The sequence below is a fragment of the Theobroma cacao genome, chromosome 3 (assembly GCF_053813885.1).
Source record: "Theobroma cacao isolate CCN51 chromosome 3, ASM5381388v1, whole genome shotgun sequence".
NCBI lineage: Eukaryota > Viridiplantae > Streptophyta > Magnoliopsida > Malvales > Malvaceae > Theobroma > Theobroma cacao.
The window spans coordinates 8585573-8594804 of NC_142641.1; positions in this window are offsets into that span (position 1 = coordinate 8585573).

A 9232-nucleotide genomic window follows, 5' to 3' on the forward strand; every position below is an offset into this window, starting at 1 on the left:
AAGGAGGAAACTGAGCTATTTTCGTAGTTAATTATACCGAAAGTCAATAAGATTATTGGAGTATAAGACAAAGAAGATAATTGGATAGGGATGACAATAAATTTGAGAAAAGTTGTAGATAGTAAGCAACTTATGTGTGGAGTGGTATATGTATCATGAATTTATTACATTGTATGGAAAGGATGTTATGAGGTGGAATTTTATGAACGTTGATAAAAGTCAAAAGATGACATGAGATGAAAGTATTAATCTGGCATAGTGTGTATGACAAGAAAATAGAAGGTATCTATACTTATGGAACTCATGATATATATCTAAAAGGGAAACCACTGGTTGAGAATGATTGATGTGGTGACTTTGAATGCAGACAAATAGCTTTGATGAGAAAATTTCTAATAGCTACAGTACTTCAGCATTGACTGTTCAACATTATACTGCTCCGAATACCTCACGCTTATGATGCATGAGTAAGATGGGAGTGATACGATAATGAGCTTACAAATTGAATTTTGGTTGTTGGTCATTGAGTTTTGTTATCTGGGAGTCTTAAATATTCTGGAGAATGTTTACCCAAATGAATTGAAAAACTTCTTTATTGCCTTGTATATGGGCATATAATTAAAAGAAAAATTGAAAGATTCTTGAGATGACTATATTGAGATGAGATACCAAGTAATGAAAGTGTGAAGGAAGAATTACGAGACTGGTATAGAAAATCAATTTATATAGAATATCATTACGAGAATTTGTAATATCTGTTTTGATACAGTAAAATGACAAGAGTTAGGAACAACATGAGGCTAATTGTGTGACACCCTAGAAACCTATAAAGATGAGTTAGGGATTGAATAGATGAGTACGTATTTATATATATTTAAGAGTAAGTGTTTTAGGAATACATAAACATATTTAAGAAGAGATTATAATCATACACAGCAAGTACGAAACGTAAAATTTTTAAAACTTATTGAGAAGCCTAACGGCTAAATCACAAGTTAATGAATCACATGCTGTGAGACATAAGTTTAAGATAGATATTCCCAAGGAAATACTTAAGAGAAGTTTTGCTCTGGATCTCGTTAAAGCAAGCACTAAGTTATGTAATTATAAAAAAAAGAATCTGTAAGCTGAGAGTGATATTAGTATTAATATTGAAAAATACTTGAGGAGAATCTAGTTTTAAGTTTTACAATTTCAAGTACAATTTATAGATTGGTTAAGGAAGAATGATGTTATGTTCATATGAAGGAGTGGAACAAGGATGATAGAAGTTGACCTTGAAAATGAAGTCAGATAATGAAACTTTCCTAATATATTATGGAAATTGGAATTCGAAAATGCTTAAGGCATACATGATTCAAATGGGTTCGAGTCTTAAGTGACAAATCAATATCGTAATGCAAGAAAGATACAAGGTAATATAGAGGCATAAAAGATGATTAAGGACAAAAGGATGACTCTTAGGAATTGTGGTATTGCATGAGATGCAATGATCAAGTTGAGATAAATCTTTAAGGCATCAATAGGATTATAAAGCATACACGCATAATAGATCATAATTCAATGGAGATGACATTGTGATGAATGATATATAGTATAAGGAAACTCAAACATATGGTTGGAAATGATATGAATGATATGAAGTTATATACAAGTATAATAAGAATGTTGACATGCACTATAAGAATTATTATATTGAAACTAGGATTAGGATATGGATGAATAAAGGGGGAATGTAGTCCAAGGCATGTGAACACATGGATTCCTATATATAAAGAGAGATGTTGAGATTTGAAAATGCATGTATCTATGTATATATGAAATTGATAATTTTACTAACTAAAGTGAAGAATGGTTTTCAGTAATTGGGAGATTTTGAAATAGTGTCCAGAGAGGTCAGTGAGCTAAAGTGTTAACGAACATGTAATGAACGATTAAAGTTATGAATGTCTTTGAAGGTAAACCTTGGATTGTTTAAGTTCTTAATGGAACTCTAATAAAGGAAGGGTATGGACCAGTATAAGATGGATGAATCAAGGTTGAGAAATTTGGTACAGAACAAATTAATAAAATGATGATTAAGTATACATAAGTAAGTATGATATGTGATCGAAATCAGTATAATTGAGGTGAGGTTATGGTTCAAATTTAATAATGGTGATAAAGGCATGCTTAGTGTCTCGATATAAGAGATCATGGTTATGAAAAGTATTACTGATCTAGTTCCAAAGGATGATAAGTGCCATAAATAAAGCATTTAATTGAACTGAAGGTGAACGAGGTGAATAAATTGAATGTCCCTATAGAAAAAAACGAGTAGGATCATAGAAGGAGATTGATAACGCAACATTGACGGGAATTCGAGGACGAATTCTATTTAAGTGGGGGAGATTGAAATACCCCATACTTTGATATAGTGATAAATAAAGTTGATCGAATGCAAATTAAGGTCAATTAAAATGTTTAAAAGTGATAAAAGACGAAAGGAGTAGTTTAGGATAAAAATATTTCACAAGTGAGAAAATAACAATAAAATAATAATAATTTTATCAGAAGAGAATTTGTGAGATAAAAGGCGATTCAGAAGTCAAGTGAGGCATAATAAGGTATTTTAGGTACCAAGGAGACAAGATAAATTTTTTAAAATATTAATATTTAGCCGGATGTCGAAATCAGTCAAGAAGAAAGATCATATGGTTGATTCAAGTGGGGGAGAAGATGACAAGCCGGACTCTATAAAAATAATTGTCATGACATACATGTGATGGATAGCATGTTTGCATGCTAAGAGAGTCCCGAAAAAAATTTACAAAAGTCGGTATTATACCTAGACGTACAACAAAGTTGATTTAAACCTCGAACTAGATCAAATAGAGAATTTACGATGAAATTAAGAATTTTAAAGTCCCAGAATGGTTTAATATGGTGATTCGGAGTTTGAGGATCAATTTGGAGTCAAACTGGAATTTTCGCTATCTAGGGGCAAAATGGTCATTTGCCACCTGGGGACAAAATGGAAATTTTTAGAAAAGATTTTTGGCCCCATTTGACTTATTGGAGTAAGATTTTAAGTTTAGAAGTGAAAAATTTTAATTTCAGTATAATTTGGAGTAAAAGGGTAAAATGGTAATTTTACCATCTGGAATCGAAAATTTAATTTTTGAAAGGATTTTGATCAAATTTAATTATTTGGAGTGTGAAATGAGTATGAGGAGTGCAAATTATGCATTATGGCAAATTTTCAATTTTTGGGGCAAAAAAGTAATTTTTGAAAAGTTCGGGGGCAAAAGTGTAATTTTGAAAAATTTGCTCCACCAAAATTTTGGAAAAATCTGGAAATTTCACTTAAGACTTGGATAAGTCAAAGGGAATGCATGGTGGAAAAAGTAAGACAAGTGGATGGCTAGAAAAAAAATGAATTAATAAAATATTTAAAATATGAATAAAATAATATTATTTCATTAAACAATAAAAAGGCAAAAAAAAAATCAGCCCACCCATTCTTCTTCTTCAACATTCGGCCAAGCAAGAAACAAGAGAGAGAAAGGAGAAAATAAAACCCTAGCCAAGAAATTTAAAGGGAAAATAGGTGGAAATTCAAAAATCAAGTGAAAAAAGGTAACATTTCTTAAATTTGTCTTGTGCTTTACCTTTCCCATGCATTTCCCATCATTTTCCATGGTTGAATCATGTGATTTGAGGATGATTTCAATTCTGGTCATATGGGTTTAGAGAGAGAAAGTTGTTAGATAAATTTGATTTTGAGCTATGTTAGTGTTTAGTGTTAGTGTAGCATGTTTATGAGTAAAACAACAAGAAAAATATTTATCTTCTCCATGAATTTCCCTAGGCCGAATCTAGCCAATGGTATGTGAGGATGAGGTTGACTTTATTTTAAGAGAATTGGGTGGAAAAATGATGAATTATGAGGTTGGAAATTAAATGGGAATTTTCGGTGCAATAAATTGAAAATTTTACCCACTAGGGGTAAAAGCGTAATTTATAGTCCGAACTGATAAATTGGACCAAATTCACAGTCATTGAGGTATTGTGGATATAATTGGATAATTGAAATTGAAATGGATGGAATTGGAGTCGAATTGGGGATTTTAGGACTTTACACCGTGTATAGGCGAGTTAGGTCGGACACCGCAATTAAGCGATTATTTAAACATTTCAAATCCTATCTAGTGCATACGCATGGATAAGAGCCTGAAATAATTTATGATAAATTGACACAATTTATTGAATTTTGTGTCATAGATTATGGATAGGTGGTGAGTCAATTGTTTCGGGTAAGAGACTGCACCCGAGGGCGGAAGATAGGAGTATTTCTACTCCTAATATTGTGAGTAAACTTATTATCGTCTTAATTATCTAGAGTAGTTTTATACAACTGTGTGATTTTATGGAAAATGGGTTTAAATGGTAAATTGCTATGTTTTAAGAGAAATTGTAATTTTATAAAATGATTTTATAAATTTTCTAGAAAATCTAATATTGGTTTTGAAAATAGAGTAATTGGAGACTGCTAGTTTGTGTTGTAAATTTATGATTTTGAATTGAATGGCTTATGATAATAAATGAGCATGAATGGCTAAATTGATTTTGGTGTTAGAATTATTTATACTGTGTATTCAGCCTTGAGAGGCTAGGTTGCGATAAATTGCCATGTCATGCTAGAATGAATTTTATTGATTGGTGGATTATATATTAATTATTTACTGCAGAGGGGGTTCCGTGGACCAGCCTATTAGAGGGGCACGGTAAACTCCATTATATTATTACCTCGAACGGAGAGGCGCGTAGGGTATCTCCTGGGGTATAGCTTAGGGTTCACTTCACGCCAAACCACCACGTGAAGGGGAACTCAGCCAACGCCAAGGAACGGCTGTATTTTCTCAAACTAAAAATATATTTTAAGTGTATACGAAATTTTAACAGCCTTGGCGGACTCGGTTGGATGCCCTGCGCAAGGTATCACCGAGTATGAGTTTTGGCACGAGCCAAAGTTTTAAGAAATTCATAAGCCAAGTTGATTACTCGATTTATATGGATTGATTTTATTTGGTTGAAATGAACTGAAAGGTAATGAAATTATAGTATGATGACTTATTTTAATTGTCTCCATTTACTCGGCTTTAGATGCTTTAGATGGTATCTGTTTACTCACTGAGATTATAAAATCTCACCCCTTCTTCCTATACATTTTTCAGGCTCAGGACAGTTTGTAGATAGTCAAGTAAGACGAGAACTAAGCTTGGAACTGCATTATAGAAAGTAAGAGTTCACAGTCTTACATCCTCTTGGTCAATTGGAGCCCACCGGTCATAGCAGATCAAAACTTATATTTTGGTTATCTGTATTTCTATTCATTCAATTTTTACTTTACTTTCATGTGCGAAAAATTATTTACGAATATTTCTATAAAAATTTATTTTATGAGAAAATAGAATTTTTTTTTTCTTATTTTTGAATAGTACTAGTTGTCAACAATTTGCTTTCAAATGAACGTTTTAGATACTTAATTATTTTTAAATCATTAAATATATATTTTCTGCTTACCTACTACATTTTTAACAAGTTTTGAGATTTTTGATGAAAAATTACGAAAATACCCCTGTGAGCCAGAAAATAATATTTTATTGTTCTTATTTAAAAATGACTTATGATTTTTTTGAAATGCGAGATTTAATAACTGTTGCTCACCGGGGAGATGAGGAAGTTGATGCTAAGCCTTGCGAGGTTTCAATCGACATTCGGGGTGAAGAATGTCTGTTGAGGCCTCACGGCTGTTGTCACGAGCCCGATGGGGAGTTCCGGGTCGTGACAGGCACCCTTAAAAGATCAACAATTGTGCTGTAAAACCCGACCCTATAAACACATGTCATGACATATATGCACTGAGTAGCATGTTATTATGCTAGGAAAGCACCTAAGAATAGACGAAACCCGGTATCGTACCTAACAGTACACTTGAGTTGATTAAATTTCGAACTAGTTCAAATAGGAATTGTAGGATCAAATTTAATATTTTATAGTCCAGGAATGACTAAAAATGATTGTTCGGAGTTTGAGGGTTCATTAGGGGTAAAATTAAAAATTTTGATGTTTAGGGGTAAAATCGTCATTTTGCCACCTAAAATAATAATTTGATAATGGAGTGAAATTTTTTATCAAGATTAACTATTTGGAGTATAATTCAATGATAAGAAGTGAAAAAGTTTAATTCTGGTGATTTCTGGTGTGTAGGGGCAAAATCGTAATTTTTCCACCCACGAACAAAATTTGAGATTTTGAGAGAATTTAGATCAAATTTGACAAATTGGAGATTGGTATGAGTATAAGAGATGAAAAATATGTCTATGGGCAATTTTTCAGTTTTTTGAGCAAAAAAGTAATTTTTCACTTTTACGGGGGTAAAAGTGTAAATTTCAAAACTTACTCCACCGAGACTTTGGATAAGTCTGAGAACTTTATCTAAGCTATGGATATGTGGGACAAGTGTATGGTAAAAATTTGGAAACAAATGGATGAAATTTTAAAAATGGGCCAATGGGAAAGTGACACATGGTATTTTTTTAATGATATAATATTATTTTAATGAAAAGTCAGCCCATTTAAATCCCATTTTAAGTGCTGGCCGACCATAAGGGAGAGCAAGAGAGAAAATAGAGAGGAAAGGAAGAAAAAAAGAAAAACCAAAGAGAAACAAGAAAATTCAAAGGAGAATTCACGTTTTTCGCCCATTTACGCGTCTAACGGTAAGATTTTTTGACTCTAGCTTGATTTCTACCTTTCCTATGCCTTTGTTTCCATTTTGCATGCTTGAGGAGAGAGATCTAAAAGTGACATCAAGGGCTGGACGAAATTCTAGGGGAGAGATTTTGAAATTTTTAGGTTTTGATTTTTAGTTAAATTGGTAGTTTTAGTTAGTTAAATGTGTTTAGAAATTAAATTGGGCAAGAAAGCATTAAATTTTCACAGTACCCACCCTTGGCCGAATCTGCAATGAGGTACAATGATGATGATCTGATTTTTATTCTAAGAGAAATGAAGAGAAAATGATGAAAAATGGTTAAATGTGATAGAAAAACAAAGTAGAAAATTTACTGAGTTAATGTCCCATTTTTGGCTGAATTTTCCAAGGAGAAAAGTGAACTGATTTTGGTGATTTTAGAAGGTTATTGGCTGATATTTAATGGTTAGAAATGTTGGAGAGAGAATGGGACGATTTAGAGCTAAAATGGAGCGTGTTAGCATTTTATCGGGTAAAGTGTTAAAAATAGGTTAATACCGCGTTTAAGTCATTTTTGGCTATTGCATTTCATACCATGCATTAGTATAAGATTTAAGTCAAATATATAGTTATTTAGCATTAATGTGATGAATTGAGTAAATTTTTGCAATGTGTCTAAGAAGAGAGCCTTCTGGTGAAGGCAAAAAAATCGTACCCAACGAGTAGTTATCAGGGCACCTAGAAAGCTTTTAGTTTGTACAAACGGTGAGTAAACCTATTATTATCTTGAATTATCTAGAGTTTATTTTAAAAATGCTCTTTATGTATTTTATGAAACGAAAATGAGATTAAAACGGGATTTTTGATATTTTAGAAATAAACGTGACAAAAAATATATATATTGTGTTGATTATGAAATTGAGTAATTGGAGGTTGTTAACTGTCTTGAAAATTATATATTTTCCTATGAATGGCTTATGAGATATAAGTATATGTGACTATATTTTGTAAGTGCATTGGGAAATTTATGTAAGCTGTGTTTACTATGCATGCTGGATAAATAAATAAAAGCCACGTTATACTGTCGAAATTTTATTAAAATTTGTGGGTTAGTCACTGCAGTGACGGGTTTCCGTGGATTGCCTATTAGAAGTGTCACGGCCCGGTACTCCCCTCGAGCCCATGACAATCGCCGCGACGTCCCGATTGACACTCATTATCCGGAATGCCAACCGGAACCCCGCAAGGCTTACATATCAGTTTCTTTCATTTCCTGTGAGCAATCATTGTTAAATATCGAGTTTTTAGAGAATATATACTATTTTAGATCAAAAACAATCAAAATAAATTTTTCGCCACACGGGTATTTTGGTCATTTTTTTCTCAAAAATTTCGAAACTGGCTAAAACGTAATATACAAGTACAAAACACATAATTCATATTCAAAATGAGTTTAAAAGTCTAAAATCTTCATTTAAAACGAAATTACGGTTATTTGAATATAATAAGAAAATAAAAGAAATATTAAGAAAAATATTCTATTTTCTTATAAAACAATATTTATAGAGTTATACGTGAATAATTTTTTATAGCGTAAAAGCTAAATAAATTTATACATACTGAAATACAGTAAGCCAAAATATTTAATTTAATTTACAATAACAAGAGGGCCCCCGAATAAACAAAAGTAAAGAGGACTGTGAACTTACGGTTTGGAAAATGCAGATCCAATGGTAGTCCTCGATGAGATCAGCTATCTATAGTCTATACTGAACCTGAAATGGGTGGAAAGGAGTTGGGTGAGATTTTGCAATCCCAATGAGTAAACAGACATTATCATAAATATCTAAAGGCGAGTAAAATGGAGGCAAGTTTAAACAACAAATTTCAACCCATTTCATAATATTTTCAATTTATTTCTTAAACCATAAAATATTTGTAATTTACCAAAATAGTTGTTAAGGCTTAAGTCTTTTATTAAAACAAGGCTCAAGCCAAAACTAATCCTCGGGGATACCTTGGCCGAGGCATCTAACCGAGTCCGCCAAGGGTGTTAAAATATTCACACGTGAAACACATTTTTATTTTTAAAACCAGCCGTCCCTTGGCGTTGGCCGAGTTACACATTCACGTGGGGGTTCGACGTGAAGTGAGCTCTAATACTACCCCGAGAGTTACCCTCCTCGCCTCTACAACCGGAGTAACTATATAACTGGGTTTACCGTGCCCCTCTAATAGGCAGTCCACGAAAACCCGTCACTGCAGTGACTAACCCACCAATTTTAATAAAATTTCGACAGTATAACGTGGCTTTTATTTATTTATCCAGCCTGCATAGTAAAACAACTTACATAAATTTCCCAATGCATTCACAAAATATAGCCACATATACTCATTTCTCATAAGCCATTCCTAGGAAAATATATATTTTTCATGTCAATTTGCAGCCTCCAATTACTCAATTTCATAATCAATACAATATATTTTTATTTA